The sequence below is a fragment of the Lonchura striata genome, chromosome Z (genome assembly GCF_046129695.1).
Source record: "Lonchura striata isolate bLonStr1 chromosome Z, bLonStr1.mat, whole genome shotgun sequence".
Classification (NCBI taxonomy): Eukaryota; Metazoa; Chordata; class Aves; order Passeriformes; family Estrildidae; genus Lonchura; species Lonchura striata.
In genome coordinates, this window is record NC_134642.1 from 49380336 (window position 1) to 49397758 (window position 17423).

General features: G+C 35.7%; 1 long non-coding RNA gene across 1 annotated transcript in view; it reads right to left on the minus strand.

Moving 5' to 3' along the window:
* Positions 1–2542: 2542 nt before the first annotated feature.
* LOC144248372 (uncharacterized) overlaps positions 2543–17423 on the minus strand; it is a 35545-nt gene continuing 20664 nt past the window's right edge. The window contains exons 2-3 of the long non-coding RNA XR_013341710.1: positions 15836–15996; positions 2543–2690 (exon numbers count right to left, since the gene is read on the minus strand). This is a non-coding gene — a long non-coding RNA (uncharacterized LOC144248372). The remainder of the gene's footprint in view (positions 2691–15835; positions 15997–17423) is intronic.

The following is a 17423-nucleotide window of genomic DNA, read 5'->3' on the forward strand; positions in this document are numbered from 1 at the left end:
GCAGATTCCAAAGTATCTGGATGAGTCTGGTGAATGTGGTAGTTTGAGTAAAGTAGCAGTGTGGAAGCATGCCCCACTTCTCTCTCTCTCCTTCCTATGTTTCTTTGTATTACAGAGATAAAAAATGCTTTAGTTCTCTGCAGCTCATTTGCACTGGTGTTTGTGAGTTGGTTCTCATGTTGTGGGGTAATTGTGAAGTATGGTTTTGTTACTACCTGCACTGCCTTCTCCTTTATCCCTAGAGACACTCTGAAACTCTCAGCAAGAGGCTAGGGAATGGGGAGATAGCATCAGTTGGTGTTCAGGACCTTCTAATACCTAGGCATGAGCAGTCCTGGGCACCCCACATAGGTCCATGGGTCTTTTCCAACAAACTGCTGCTGTCACGTACAGCCACCTATGAGTAACACTTCTGCCTTATACTCTTCCACCTAAGCACCTTTCCCAGACCTGAGGAGCTGGTAAGTTAACTGAACTACTGCTGTTGCACAATGCCCATTTCCAAGTCGTGGCGTCTAGGCCTACAAAGACATCTTCTGAAGAGATTGATTATGCATGATAATTAATTGTGTCTGGTACTGTCTCATATCCAATTAGCTTTAAACTTGGATGTGCATCTCTTTCATGGTTTTTTCACCTACCACATCCTACCAAACCTTTCCTTCTACACTGCTATTCCTACTAACTACTAGAAATAAACCTGTAAGCTGATGATGTAGATGCCTGGCCAGACCTGGCTTCAGAGTGTCTGGATGTTTTATGTCATGCACAAAAGTGATTAATCTTCAACCTTTTCTTGCAGGTGGCATCTGATGGTGTCTACTTTGCTTTTCTGCATCCAGCAGCCTGCCACCTGTGCAGTCACTGTTTTTCGTAATGAGCAACAGAACCTGCAGCCAGAATGTGCAGATAAACAGGTACCATATAGAAGGGAGAAAAGTTAAACAGAAGCGTTTTCATTTTAGTGAACTGTACAGTCTGCAATGCACAGTTATATGTTACCATATGCAGCCCTTAAAGGTCTTTCCAAGCAATGCTTTGTTATAGGGACTCAGCAGTGTCTGGGTAGTTAAAGGTGGCTTGTCTGATTGCTGGAAATAAAATCAGCAAAAGACATGAGTCAAACTTTGCCCCATGAATGCAAATGACCCTTATATTATTAATCTATTTAATTTCTTTTTTACTGGTATGAGTGTTGTGTTGCATCTATTTTACCACGTTGTTTAGTTTGGATTTTGTATTTTCAGTTCAAAAACAGCATCTTGAGACAGGGAATCTGTTCAGGAAGACATCTCAGTTTCCAATGTGTTTATACACTAATCTTGAAAGAGTAATTTTCAAGGCTGAACCAAGGAGAAATTACAAAAGGGGATATTTCTGTATGAGAGTGGCTGCATGCAAATCACCTGCTGCTCATTTGCAGGAGACATTTAAAAAAAAATGTCCTACAACTGAAGGGAAGATCAACAGATGTCTTCTCGTGCTAGCTTTCACATCCTATCTCTCACAATAAACTACTTTCAATCAAATAACAAAATTTTACTTTGGAGGTTGAAATGTTAGATTGTTGAAGAAATGTGTTTTCTTCTGTGTAAGATTGGTTTTTAATGGCCAAATCCAATTGTTATGGACAATTAAGTGATATCTGCCAGAGATTATTCTCTTGATCTTTCTTGTTTTCCAAACAACCCGTACCTCAGTTTTGGCCCACCCACCTATTATTTCTCTTTCCATTACACAAGAATATGCCAATTCTGGCATGGAATATGCAAGAAAAAACTAGAAAATCAAAGACAGACCACTTGATTGTAAAAGTACTAGAAAAACATAAATTTACAAATCATACAAGTTCAAGTATTCAGTTACACAACTCTTGTTTGAAATTTTCATTACTTACTTGAAACTACTGCCATTGTGCTCTGTTTGAGGATTTTTTTTTCCCTTAGGTATTTTAAAAATATGGTTGGAGGAAGTTAAATATTTAGAGTTAAATGTTAATGTTAAGATTTCTGCTTGGATTACATAATGCAATTTGAGTTACTTTGAAACTAATATTTTGATGCATGAAAATCAGAAAATGTAAAAACAGCTTCATTTTTAGTTTGTCTCTGAATAAAAGCAACATGTAATATTATCTTTGTATAATTGTAAAGCAAAAAATTGGACATCTGCCAGTAAACAAATAGGAATAAACCTTTTTATCATTGTTTGTTGTCATTTTGGAATGTTCAGAAGGAATCTTTTACTAGTAATACCTATGCTGTATTTTAAATTTAGAATAACTAAATGGAAGTTTACCTATGCAGAATTAGGAAATGTTTTTTTTGTATTATGTTCTTTGCCAGGCAAGAACATCATAAACTCATGATTTGTCAAGGCACCGTCCTGCACAATATTTAACAAGTTCTACTGCTAACAAGATTATTTTTATTTTTTTATTTTTAAGGGTGCCAGTGTTAAACCAACAAAAAGGACTGCAGATTTTCTTCTTGTTCTTCTTGTTCTTGTTCTCCTTCTTCTTCTTCTCCTTCTTCCCCTTCTCCTTCTCCTTCTCCTTCTCCTTCTCCTTCTCCTTCTCCTTCTCCTTCTCCTTCTCCTTCTCCTTCTCCTTCTCCTTCTCTTCTCCTTCTCCTTCTCCTTCTCCTTCTCCTTCTCCTTCTCCTTCTCTTCTCCTTCTCCTTCTCCTTCTTCTGATGAGAAAATAATTTCAGAAAAGGTGTGGTTTAAACATTAAAGAATTTTCCATCCTATTAAGTAAGTAGGACAGTGTTACATGTTGAATAGCTTTTTTGGGCTATAAGCCCTATATAAGGGGTGGGTTTCTATGAATTATTTAAATTTCATCCTGTCACCACAACTGTTCTACTTTCATTTGTTAGAGGATATGACACAATTAGCCAGCTCAACAATGACAAGCACTCTGTTAGATCTTCCCATGGTGTGTGTAGTACCAAGAGAGCTAAAGTTTTGAGTCTGATTAGGTATTAGGCTAATTCTCTGATAAAATGCTGAAGGAAATAGTGTCAAAGGTTTTACTAAAGTCCAGGTAAAGAACATCCACACAGCTTTTCCCTCATCCAATATACAGGTCACTTTGTTGTGGAAGGAGATAAGGTTGGTCAAGCTGTACCATGCCTTTCCTAAACCTCTGCTGAATAGAGCTGATACCATGACTGACTGTATGTGCTGCATACGCACTCTATAAATGAAATCATCCAGCTTATTCATTTTCAACAAAGTCACTCATCCATCAGATCCATTCCTCTTCATTTTAGAGGCAAGAACATTGTGTGGGACAGTATCAAATGCATTGAACAAGTATAGGCAGATAACATCAGTCACACTTTCCTTTTCTGCAAATGCTGTAATACACCCGTAAATGACATTCAATTTGTGAGGCATGATCTGTCTTTTGTGAAGCCACATTGGCCATCACTAATCATCTTTCTGTTTTCCATGTGCCTTAGCATAGTCACCAGAAAGATCTGCCCTATGACCTTGCCAGACACAGATTTGATATTCACTGGCCTGTAGTTCCTGAAGTTTTCCTTTTTATCTTTTAAAAAAATGTCCCCATTGTTTTTTAATCACTGGAAAATTCACCAGAGTGCCACACTGGTATTATGGATAAGGGCTTCTTCCACCAGTTCCCTCAGATCCGTCAGATGCATCTCGTCAGGTCCCACGGAATTGAGTATATTGATGTTCCTGAGATGGTTTGAATTTGATCTTACTGCTGTTTCTTCCTTTGGGTTTTGTGAATTGGGTTGTGTGGCTAGGTTTCTTGCTAGTGAAGCCTGAGGCAAAAAAAAATTTTGAATACCTCACCCTTCTCTGTCGGTTGTAGCTAAATCCCCCATTTCACTCCTCAAAGCAGGTGGTACACTTTCCTTCATCCTCCTCCGTTAGTCTCTGTGCCTGAAAAGAATCTTCTTATTATATTTCACATCCCTAGGTGCCTTTAATTTTCTGATACCGACCTTGTGCTCGCAGGCCACGTCCCTATCATCTCTCTAGGATGTGTATCACTGTCTCCAGCACTTTCCACTTTGTTTTGTGTTTTGATTTAGCCATACGGACCTAGCTTTCCCTGCCTAACTTCTTCCTGTACCTCTAACCCACCTCTCTCATAAGTTCTTCTGCAACAGTTTTTCTACTGAGTAAGAGGTTCAGCTGTGCCTCTCCTCTGCTTTGATTTTCAATCACTTGTACTAGGAAGTTTTCCTTAATTTATTCCTCTACTTTCTTGGACTGCTTGATGTTACTTTTTTGCACTTTTCTAGCAGATGTCTTGGTGGCTGAAGACCCCTATCAGGATCAGAGGCCATGGCCATGATGCTATCTGAAGATATCTGCAGACTTTTCATCAGTCTCCTCATTTTGACCAGGGGGCCTTTACTGGGCACCTACACAAAAGTCACTTTTGTTTTCTTGGTCTCTAATTTATTTTTTTTTTTCACCCATCAGTTCTCAACCTGTGCATTGCAGCTCTTTAAAGACAGCTCTGTGCAATCAACCCTATTTTTGACACAAGGGGCATCTCCCCCACTTCTCCTTCTTTAGCATATTTTGTCACTTTCAGACAAAGCATGGGACCTTCAGTCTCTGTCTTCCAGCTCAGGGGATTGGGTGGGTCCAGAACAGGTCTTGCTATTAAAGATTGAAGCAAAGAAGGCCTTAAGTACTTCATGGTTTTCCTTATTCTTTTTCACTATGTTTTCCTCTGCATCCAATACTAGATGGAGATTCTCCTAACTCTCCTTTTGTTCTTAATATATTTATATAAACATTTCTTATTTTCTTTTATTATAGTTAGATTGAGTTCTAATTGGGCTTTGGCCCTTCTGATTTTCTCTGTGAGTAATTCCACAACATTCTTGTAGTCCTCCTGGGTTGTCTGCCCCTTCTTCTGAAGGTCGTAAAGCCTCTTTTGGTCCCTGCATTCCTGCCAAAGTTCTCTGTTCAGCCAGGCTAGTCTTCTTCCTCACCAGCTCATCTTTCAGCACATGAGGACAGCCTGCTCCTTTACTTAAAAGGATTCCTTCTTTAAGAATTTCCAGCCTTTCTGGCCTCCGTAGCACTTCAGGATAGACTGCCAGAGAACTCCGTTTGGCCTCCTAATGGGACCAAAATGTGACCTTCAGAAGTCCATAAAACTTCAGTAAAACCATCACACGTACTGACATTGTTTTTTCAGCTGTCTGAGAAGGATCATCCCTAAAGGCAGCAGTAGGTGCAAATCCATAGTTCTATCTGTCACTCTTAACTTCATTTTCTATACTTCCTTTTTCATTCATATTATGTGCATTTGTCTCATGTTTTAGTACAACCTATTCTAGAAAAAGGAGCTGAAGAAATACTGCTGCCAAGGGTTTTCTCTTACCTTGTACACATTTCATGACTATGATCTACAGAAAAAAATTTTGTCATCTATAGAATAACTTTTTTGATGAATAATAATAACAACAATAATTAAAAATGAATACAACTCTTAAGGTTTTTAACATTCAAGAGAGTGTCTTACCAAAGTTTTGTAAAAATATTTAACAGATTTGCAGAAGAAAAAATCACAACATCATTCAAATGTTTCAAGCAATAAGTTTTTACAGTAAACCAGGTAAATATTTGTGATATATATTCAAGTTTACACATCATTCCTTTCTGAATGTAGCCAGTACATATTTGATCCTCATGTAAGAAAACTGTTTTCTGAAACAGGAAGTGAAGCAGAATTACAATATCTTAAATCAAAGCTTTTGCTCCATATTCTACATATATAGGTTTAAATTTATGATACATATGCTTTTTTAATAATAACAAGCCTTGAGCGTGAGTAGTTATCATGAACCTAAAATGTAAGAATGAAATTAGAACTGTTTAACACTGCTATATTAATCCACATATGGGTTTACAGTGCTTCTCTTCAAACATGCTTTTATGAACTTCAAACTGCAAGATGAAAAGACACAAAATATAAGAAGTATGCATATCTATGTTCAAATTGAGTAATTGAGTAAAACCTAAAAATATTCTCTTGAAAAAATATACTAAAAACATTTCAATCATCATTTAAGGAAGGTTTTAATGATGATATTAATCACCATTTAAAATACACCACCTTTCACTATACACTGATATCATGACAGGTGTTTCACCTGTTAAAGTGTTGTCTCAGATGCAATACCCTTGATAAGTGATTATATTTGAATTACAGTACTGCTTAGTGATATCTTCCTTCACTACTCTTTTACAAAGTGAAAATATTTTCCGTAAAATATTTGCTACAGAACTGAAAACCATGAAAATTGCCCCAGTATTGTGTCTGGCAAGTGTAGGAGTTGGGTTAATATGTTTCATTCACCTGGTAATCAGTGGCAAATCTCTACTGAGTCTAGTAATTAGATTGAATCTCTGCCGAAGTAACAGGGCACAACTAATTCCTCTGACCTAATCTCATATCAAGGCATATTCCCTGAGCAGTTCTGTCAGGATGGCCACCTTCTGTATCACTATGTGGCATACAAATTTATCACTTACAGTGCTCTTCTACAGTAAATGGAGACTGTAAAGCATCTCTTAAAAAATCTTGATGTAGTTACAAAATGCCTGGTGATGATTACAGTACATGTGTGCAGTGTTGTTCTTGTTTAGGGCTTTTGCCTTGAGAAAACTCTAAAAGCTCCATATCTTTGCAAATCCTAATTTAATCACAACTTGCAAAAAGAAGTTTTTTCTGAAGAGTTTATATGATAATCACTTCCGTAATGTCAATATCTTTTTAACTAACTACTTTATATAAAATTACTTATTTGCTAGTCTCTCTCTTTGGGTTTAAATTCTCCTGTATGTGATAAGCAGGTCATGTCTACTTGCTTTTTAATATTTTTTAAAGTAAATTTTGCTCCTTTATTTCTTTTCATATGTCCTGAAATTACACAGAAGGTATATGTGTACTTGTGTATTTTATTTAAAAATTTAAAAATTCGTGTATTGTATTTAAAAGTTTAAATTCTAACTTAAAAATAGAGTATTACTGAAAACCTAAAGGATTAACATCTAGTGAGAACATATTTTCTAATTAAAACATAGCTGTATTACCAGCTCTAACAGAGACACTGCAATTCATTAAATGAAGAGATTCTCATCCCTAGTCGAGAAAACTGTCAAACCCAAAACTTACATGGATGTTCCTATTAACAGTTGTGTAGCTGTCACGCATTATCATAGAACAGCAGTGTGATGCAACTGATAAGATTGTGTGTAAATGTAGTTATCATTTACTTAGTGTTTGAGTTGAAAGAAAATTTTAATGGAAAAGCAAAATGACAAACTGCCTCAGGATGATGTAAGCATAGCTTTATCTACTGGAATTGTCATATAGAAAAATATCACATTTTCAATAAGCTTATATATTGACAAAGCCTATTGCTTTTTCCTTTGGATACCTTTTCTCTCTCTCATTCTTTAGTTCTAGTTAAATCATGTTGTGTTTAAGAGGATCTTGCATTTTTCTATTGCAGTGGTTGCTCCTGAAAGAGAAGCAGTGCCGTGAGGTCACACAATTGTACTGGTATTGATGTCGAAATACAGCCTCTGGCAATCTGGAGGATCAAAAGTGCAATTAGCCCAGGGACTCTGATATGTGGACTTCCATAATATGCAGCTTGTGGAGAAAAGAAAAAATGAATATCTTCACTTTCTCATCTGGAAAAGAAAGAAAAGAAAGATAGCACTTTTATATGCCTGTTTCTCTAGGGATATTGCTGATGGAATATCATAATCTAATTAATTTTCAGAAGTGTATATTGTGTGGTATGTTTTTTTCCAAAGCTTTCTCTATAAAATATCAGTCTGCATCTTCTTGCAAAAAAAGCTGTAGCTAATCATACTACATTACGGGAATTTTCATATGAACAGTCAACTGAAGCTTCAGGCTTGAACAAAAAATACTACTGCAAGATTCAAGTGTATTTGTCATAGCCTTGAGAGTCATGAGTCTTCTCCATGCTTTAAAGTGAAGGAGAGGGGAAAATGCTTTAATCATTAAAAAGTATATTTGATATCATGTGATCATCTTAGAAAGTGGTGCAAAATATTTTTCCATTAGAGATTATTTTTTTCATTAGAGAATCTCTTGTATTACATTTAATCATTATTCATTAATTAATCAATCATTAATCACTAGGCAAAAATGTTGTTTTCTGCATTTAAAAGCCTAATTCAGTAACCAGCTTCCAGAGATGTTCTATGCCTCTACTTCTTAATGCATATTTTATATTTAAAGGTGTGTTGAAGCATTAAAACAGAAATCTTGAAATTAACCTCAGTTGAAAACACAAAATGTATTATGAAATCTTGTAAAGAGACTAAATTAAGAATCAATATCTGTGCTTGGCAGAAACTTGAAACAACAAAAATTAAAGAAAAAGGGGGATTTTGGCATCCTTACACATATAAATTAGTTTTTCAAGGCTATGGTTCAAAAAAACAAGACTACTGTGTCTTTATGCATTAAAGGGAATGCATACTGAATCAAGAATGATGGATTACCATGACATGGATGTTATCAGAGTTGTGGAGTTAATGACGACTGTATTTTTTCCCTAGTACTTTTGTGTAATTTTATGTAGACTTTCTATCCTTTCTTTGATTAAGTCTATTATTTCTGTAAAGTTGAAAACTTTTATGGTGATCAAATCCTTTAAGGCATTTTTAGTAGGATATAGTAGCATGTGAAAGTGCCAAAACAACTGAGACTAGTGCCAAATGCCTAATTTCCTGAGACTGTTATGAAATACTCAGTCTGAATTAATTTCTACCACAGTGCTATTCAGCTGGGCCACCTTTTATCCTACAACTGGCAATAAAACCTCAGCATCTACAGAATGCTGACATGTCTGCATCTATAGATGCTTCCAAATTAAAAATACTTTATGACAGTTTGGTCTTCAATTACTCTAGGTAAGGAAGAAGGCAAGGAGTCTTACATAACAATTGCTAGAATGTAGTCCAGGGACTCAAATGTTACTGAAGTCAAGACTGTGGCCTTGTGCACATGCTTATATGCTATTTATATTTCAGAAACCTTCTTACATTGACTTAAAGAGGTCTGTCTGGTTTTGTTTGGATACTGATGTTTTGTAAAAGCTTAATCTTGTCATCAATTTGTGACTATTTGTCTGCAGAATATGCAAATCGAGTACTCAAGGAAACTGAACAGTTTTAGGCTTCCCAAGCCTGAATTTGAATAACTTTATGTAGCAACAATGAAACTCAGTGCTCCAGAATGCAGCCAGAGACAGGTGGTTTCCTAAATATTAAACTATTACACAGAAGTTAAGATGCATTGTTTCATGTGTTCTGATTCAGAGGTTTGTTTGTATAGCCAAATCACAGATGGAAATAGTTTGAATTTGCTTGCATCAGGGAAACAAGCATGACTAAACACGAAGTATTGCTGTGCTGCCTTACTTCTTAGCCATTTAAGTCGTCCTGTGTGTAATGTTACATGTAACAGATTGAAAATGAAGATTGCATGCAAAACTTCAGCACACTTAAGAGCTGTCCCTTCTGTAGATAACTTTATGATATGCTTCTCTCTACTGCAATTCTGACATAGAGCTCAATATGCTTCTATTTCACTATTATCAACTCTTATTTCTTAGAGATTTTACTTTCCCTTGTGCAAGGAAAAGCCCCGTAAGAAGTACATAAAAATGTTTACATTACTTAAAAACACAAGTAACTCTTCTTTCTATTCTCAAAATCTATTTTGACTTAGCCTTTCTCTTACAGTTACTTTTTGAATAATACAGCTTTTATACACATTTCATAAACCTGGTGCCTCACTGAACAAAATAGCAATGTAAAATTACAAAATGTTTTTTTTCCTATACTATGCTGTAGGAAGATATAATCTACACATACTAGAGCTTTTAGAGCAAATATAAAAATCACTGTTCTAGAGGATCTCCTATGAAGCTCTTCTTTAAGTCACAAAATTGAAGTAAGAAAAGTGTTTGAATTATTTCTATGCTTTTGTAAAAAATGACTTTTCAGTGCTAAGTCAATCATGCTAGTTATTAAGTTCTCCAGCATTCCTCAAAAGAAACTTTTCATAATATGGAGCTTGTGATTTTCGTATTGTGGTTTGATGGCTTGACAAGTACAAGTGACATCACAAATACTGTCTGTTTTATTCAAAACTTTTTCAGATGCAGGATTTATTTGGCCCCACAACCATTCCATCTCATCTTGTGCAGTTTTCTTTCATCCAGTGCAATCTGATATTAGTTTATTCAGTCTGCCTATCAGGCATAAAGAATGCAAATTTCTGTCAAAATCTGTTAGAGGCTAACTTGCCAAGTAGGATTACTTGCTACCTCGATTATGATTTCAGTGGTGTTTATCATATATTTTACTTAATGGAATTTCCTTGTTCTCATCTTTTAAAAGTAATTCTGTATTCAGCTGAGATCCTTTGAGGTTGTCAAAGACCTAAGATTTGACAACTTCTTGGTCAAGTGCTCATCCATTTACCCAGTGCCCAGCTCCATTTATGCTGTGAATACGTGTGTTAAAAGCTTGCTGCTGCCCAATTGTTTTGCAGTGAATGCCAGTAGTAAGATAGTATGGTAATTTAAACTCATGGTAATAAATTACTGGTCTCCTGGCAAATGAGCAGGAACACATCAAACCTCTGTAAAGAAAAGTGTGCATAATAATGACTGCATAGCTATTTAAATTGCTTGGTTACCCCTTGAGCTGAATCATTTCAGCTACAGGAGAAAAAAATCAAGCAGATTTTTTTTATAAAATATGGAAAAAGCAAAGAAAATAGCTAGTGATATTCAAGGGCAGTATCAGTGTATATGAATGTCCTTTTGTAAATTTAAAACAATCATATTTGAGGAAAAAAGGAGTTTAAATACTGATTTTTTTTTTTTATTATGGATTTTCTCTTGTTAAAGGTATCCCTTAATTACAAAATAATGTAAGTTAATCAAAAATATTTCAAAATTGGAACACTTTGAGAAAAGATAATTTTTCCAAGATGAAAAGACCCAGATATTAACATCTCCTAAAGTGCTGCATCCTTCTAAAGAAAGCATAATAATATCTTTCAGTACCCAGATCTTATAAGTTTGAAATTACTTGAAAATATTGCCCTGGCCACTTAATTTGATTTTACATTTACATGATCTTTGCAGCAAGTTCCACATTAATGAAATAAATTACATTAATTTTAAATCACTAAGTTAATAATACTCCTGTAATTATACTTTCTGTCATGTAAGTGAATCACTTTCTCAAGAACTCAGTTTCTACCTCTACACAAATGTCCTAACTTGCTTTCTCTGAATGTTAATGAAAAAGCAGTTTCTGCAATATTAAAATTCCTTGTGGCTAGAGAGCAGATTGTTTAATCCCTTCATTTTCCTCTCTTATCTCTTTTTACTATAATGAAAATGCCAAAAAAAATTATGCTTCACCCAGTATTTAAGAAATATTCAAGCATACAGCCAAACTGCTGTTGCATAGGAAAAGCTATGGTGTGACTGTCAGTGTACTTCCATGCAGGGAGAAATCCACAAGCATCTGACGGATACATTTGTCAATGAAAATCTGTTCAGCTCTACTGTTTCCAGAACTTCCTGTAGGTGTATTTGCAGAACAGATGATATCCTGAACTAACCTAGATGCAGCTAGGAAATAAACAAACCTCATGTTCTTTCAACCACTCAACACAGCAGAAGTACCTGGTACAGTATGGGAGTATGGCATTTTACATGGTCCCAAGTTAGTTTTCCATGGACTGACGATCCACTGTGCCTGTATAATATGAAATATGAAAAAAATGGGGGTTTTAAACCCAAATAGCCTGCCAAAAGTTCAACAGCAAGCAGAATGGGCTTGTTGCAACTTATTGTGCTATTTGTGCTTATTGAGAGAGACTAGTACAAGTCCTGGTGTACAGATCTTCGGTGCAAAAAGAGAATGTGTATGCAATAATTACTCTGCTCACTGGCAGAAAAAAATCCAGTGCCACTCAAGTAAAAGATTTTTTTGTAGTGGTCAAATGGATGACCAAGACATTGATATTATTTTATATATTGAGGCTTGCAGCCTCTGAAAATTACAGGCAAAATATTAATGTTAAAATGCCAATCTAAAATACTTCAAATTGTATACATACCTCAGAAAAGTTAAAACTAAACCTATGTTTTCTTATCTACCAGATATTATTTTTGAATTTGACTTTTAAGCTTTCAAACCCTACTTAAAGGAGTTTCAAAATACCTGGTGTGATGGTCAATTATTTTTTCCAGAAATCTCAGGTCTTGCCAGCTTGTAAAAGTGCATGTGTGTAATCCATAGTTTGTAATCTGAATTTACAGCTTTGCATGACAGTAAGGCTCTTAAAAAAACCTTAAAAAAGTGCAGTGCAATATAAACCAATATTAACTAAGAAAGCATGGATCTTATTAACTATGAACCTGGAGTTGGGGATGCAACAAGAACAAAGTTGTGGAGCTCAATGTAGACCACTGAAAATTCATGTATCATCAATCTCATTGGCAAGTAACATCATTTAGGGGGCAGCTGCAGTGTCTGCTGAAGCTGGGGGTCCTACACAATTTGTATTCTTGCTTTATTGTCTTTCCAAATGCTAGTGTTTGTTAAAATTATCCCATTTTTTCACTTTTGTCTTGACTCCCTTTTCAGCCATCTCTAAGATTTAAGTCTGTGTATGCTGCTTAGCAAAGATATTCTAGGCGTTTCTATATGGACATAGAACATGGAACAGCCCTGTGGCAGTATTCTCTGCCAGCTAATCAGCTCTGTTAAATAGCTGATTGCTTTAACTCTGCTGTGCTAACATGGGCGTACTTATTGTGAGACCTATGGTATTATTCTCTGCCACAGATATTTATTTATTCATTACAAGCTTGCCCTGAAACCTCACATGAGGTGTGTAACAAAGAACAGACATTTTTTGAGTGTCTGCCACAGAACATAATCTCTAAAATGCTGTAAGGAAATACTGGGAAAGCCCACTTTTTTTTTTTTCCCATTAGCTTTTCATTTGGCCTGACAGTGTTGAAGTGATGTAAAGAATTTTAGCTGTAGCCTTTCTTTGTTTTCAAGTTTTTTAGAAAATGCAGTCTTTCTACAAGGAGCTGTCAACTTGATTTTGATATTAAATTCAGTAGACATAGATAAAACATTCTTTTCTATCACACTTTCCCTAATTCTACCTTTTTCAAGAGCACATATGCAATAACCTGTTTCTCAGTGAATGGAAGGAAATCTTGATCACCTAATGTCTCCTAATATGTGTCTGTCCGCAAATCTCTGAAATATTTCAAAGTAGCTCATCGCTACAGACTGTGGCAAGAAGTAAAATTGTCATACTAATAGTCCAGGAACTTCCAAAGTTTGTACTGACTTTTTCCATGACATATGTGGCTCTTCCTTGCAATTTGTAAATCCGCTACTACAGGAAATTAAGAAGCATCATTCAAGTAATGTTGAAGGGAAGTCACAAATAGCACCAAATAAAAACTAACATCTTTATCTGATAGGAAATATTAGATAATAGTGGTTTCTGAAACATTCCTACTTGAAGGAATTATTTATTCCTCCCCACTCCTCAGAAAATTTTACTTAAGAAAACAGAGAAAGGCACAGAAAGTTAGCAAAAAGTGCATCAGACTGGTTTTTTAGCTCTTCAGAGACTATGATATTATGTTTTTCTTTGACCTTGTTATAAATGAGAATTTATTCAGCCAGATTAAAAATAAAAATAATTTTATTAGTGGTCAAATTCTGTCTAGCCAGCCACGGAAAGAACAGAGCCTAGCCCGGGGTTGGCCCTGGGTGTGCAACAAGAAGTCAGCCTCAGCAGAGGTCTTCCCCTATGCCCACACACTTCCATCCTGGCACAAGCCGTTTTTTTACAGAGAAAATTCCACCTGAGGCCAAGATTTCAGCAGTCTTTTCTTCTATTCAGAGTCCATAGGTTAATAAGATTTTCTTTTTTTTGGTGATGAGGAGAAATAATTCAATGTCCGGAGTAGGTGAATTCTTGTTGGGAGTTTACGAGAAGGCTGCATTCACATGGATCTGTCTGAGTATTTCCATGATATCCATCTCGGACAATCAGCACCGATGATCAACACCTGGAGTCCAGACATAGCCCATCTCCTGGCCGAGCCACATCCTTTTACTTGTAAATCAGTTTCCAATATACATCCAGTCTCGCCTGCAAGGTGGGGAGGAACTAATACAACAGGCATGATCTAACAAGTATCTAATATTACATATTTCATACAAGGGATGGCACAAATTATATTTTACTACACATAACAGACCTCATACCTTAAAATTACAAGGTTAAAGCCTGCTAAGAGAGAGAAGCTCACACTCAAACCCAGAAAGAGAGCCAAAGGGTCCTTAATTTCTGCCTAATTTACAGCATTAGATAAAATATTCTGTGTTTAATATTGTGTATGCCAATATCAACCTTTTCCCCCCTTATTTTCTAGCTTTTGGTTCCAGCTTTCAAATAATGTCTATCATTGTTTCCTATGTGTGTTCTCATATTCTTTTAGAATTTGAATCTTGGACAACAAAACTGGGAGGAAATATTCTATTACTCACACTTTTCCACTTGACACTCCTGTAAGAAAAGAAACAACACTGAATTTTTCCCATCAGTTCAGGTATTGCTTTTGATAAGAACACAAAAATCTATAAAGTGCTAACAATAATCTTGATTTTAGATGCTAATTATTAGGCATTTACTTCTCTTAGTAAGATATAATGACAAGCTGGAATTAGTTGGTCCTATCACTCATGTGAATGATGTTTTCTTAAAACTCCAGTATTGTGAGTCTTGGTGTTTTGTTGTTGCTTGTAGGAGTTATTGATGCAGGAATAATCTCTCTTCAGGAGAATACATATTGGCACATGTATACATGTCAAAATAGAGAAAAAATGTTTGTAAATCATATTGAGATCAATAATCTAAATTATAAATATGATGGACATTGCATTTTTGAAGGATTATGCCATTTGCACACCAAAGATCTCATTCAAATCCACTCAGGCTTCAGGCATTCAATGACTGTTCCACAGATCAGACATTTAATCTTCCTCACTTAAGAAAAAACAGGTTTAACTTTTGTCTAGAACTTAGGGTGTTTCAAAGAAGATAACCTATCTTTCTCAGAAACTTCAAGTTCAGCTTCTGCTGAAATAGCCTGCAACTGATTTGAAGAATTTTTGTCATATTTCACAAAACAAAAGGTGATAACTATTTTGTACACTGAATGATCATAAAGGGATATAACTGGTTTATAATTTTTTAAGATATAATCCTTTAAGTTTTTTTGGGCTATTCACATGTGAAATCTTAGTTCAAGATCAAGTTGTAAGTTCTATAACTTTGAAGTTACAACGTTTTCTTTCTGATTACAACTTATTTCAGTTTCTGGATCAGTTGTGGACCAGAGTATGACTTGTCTCGCCACATAGTTCACCAAAATAAAAAAAAATGTACAAGCATGGAGTAAATAAATACACAAATACTCTCATTATTAAAAAACAAAGTTTAATGTTATTAGGCCTTAAACTGGGATGAGATTAAAACAATTCCTACCCAAATCAGTATTATCTTCTCTGTACACAGCTCCCCTTGCCTTTACTCTGGTTCTGACACAGAAGTAGCAGAATTTGCCCTCACAACATAGTAAGAATTGCCAGCAAAGTAGGGAAAGGAGATTTCCTGGGCATATACTTGTATCAGCCAGACAATGAATGCTGGACCTACCAGGTTATTTACTTGAGTTAAACTCTTGGAGAAGGAGATCACGTACATCCTCTGGACAGAGTGTGCTATTTGCCATGAGTCTATCCAACAGAGAAATTTGTAGCCCACAGAGCTGGATCCAGCAAGGAAAAGAGCCCTTTTTCAAACAAATCTGAGAAACCCTGGGAGAAAACAGACAGATTTTTGAAAAGCATGAAGAAAATCTTCCTGATTACTAGTAATGACTGTACAAAGGTTAGTCCCACATAGGAAGGTGGGCCATTTCAAATCAATCTGAAAGAATAAATCTGCAAGGGGTGGGGGGTGGGAGGGGGGGCTGGTGGGGGGTGGGGTTAAGGGGATAGAGGAACTATTGTGAATAAACATTTGCCATTTCACCAAGTTGACATGTCTGCTGTTTCTGTGAGTGCTGTGTCAAAAATGGCCTTCAGACTTTAAAACTTTTCAATATGCTCTGGAAAATTCACTACAGAAAACATGAATTCGCCTCATTCATTATTTTTTTCATAGTATTTTTTTAACCTTTCCACAAAAATACTCCCAAATCTGCATTAGCTGCATATCCAGTGTGTCATACTCTAGCACTTTGAAGCAGAAAGTCTTTGAGCCAAAGGACATTGTTTTCTGTTTTCATAATTTATTCTTCACTGACGGAAAGTCTTTGAGAATACATGTGGCACTGCTTAAGGAATAACAAAATTTTCATACCTTTCCATAAATTTGTCTGTCCTCTTGTTCAATCATGTTCTCTGTTGCTCTACTGAATGTGAATGTATGTCTGTAAGGAACAATACAGCAAGAGGCTCATATAAGTGGAATGTCTGCATTTTCATTTGTTCACAAAATATCATGAATAACTTCCTATTATAAATTAACATACTACAGTTGGCTTTGGAACAACTGCAGCAATATTTCTCAGTGGAAAGTTGTGTTATTAATCTTAAAAGAAAGAATATGCTGTTCTTAAGCATTCTTGGAGGATTTTTTAAAATTATTTTCCCCTTTCTTCGTAAAATCCAGTAAAATTCAATGCTTAACACTAGCAATTCTCTGAATAAGAGAAGAATGGAAATTTACATTGCTTTACTTATTCTCTGCTTCTGCATATAACAAGAGTTTACAGTCATTCTCCAAAATATAAAAGCCTTTTATCTCCATTTACAGTTAAAAGCAATCCCACAAGTGTCCAGGTGAGAGCTTATATGTACATAAATAATATGATCAGAAGTTCCAAAACTGTGGTGCATCTAATTATTACCTGATAACTTGACATTTTGATACTCCATTTAGATAGCCTGATGCTATTTTACTCAATTTCCAGGTAATAATTTCACATTTCTTCTTAACAAAGAAGTGAGTGAAATTCCATGTTATTTCTGAAGAAAAAAAACCTCAAATGGCATGAATTTGGTATTATCCGGAAGCAGTAGGAGCTATGCTTCTTCAGGCATGGAACCCTATGGCAATCCCAGTGACAGCTGTGTCCTCCCCAACATGCAGTTCTGAGGGTTCAGAAATGGAGCTCCTGGGCCAAGGTTTGTCACAGGTTCCATGAGAAGCTAGTGAGTTTCACTAAGGCTTGTGAGCA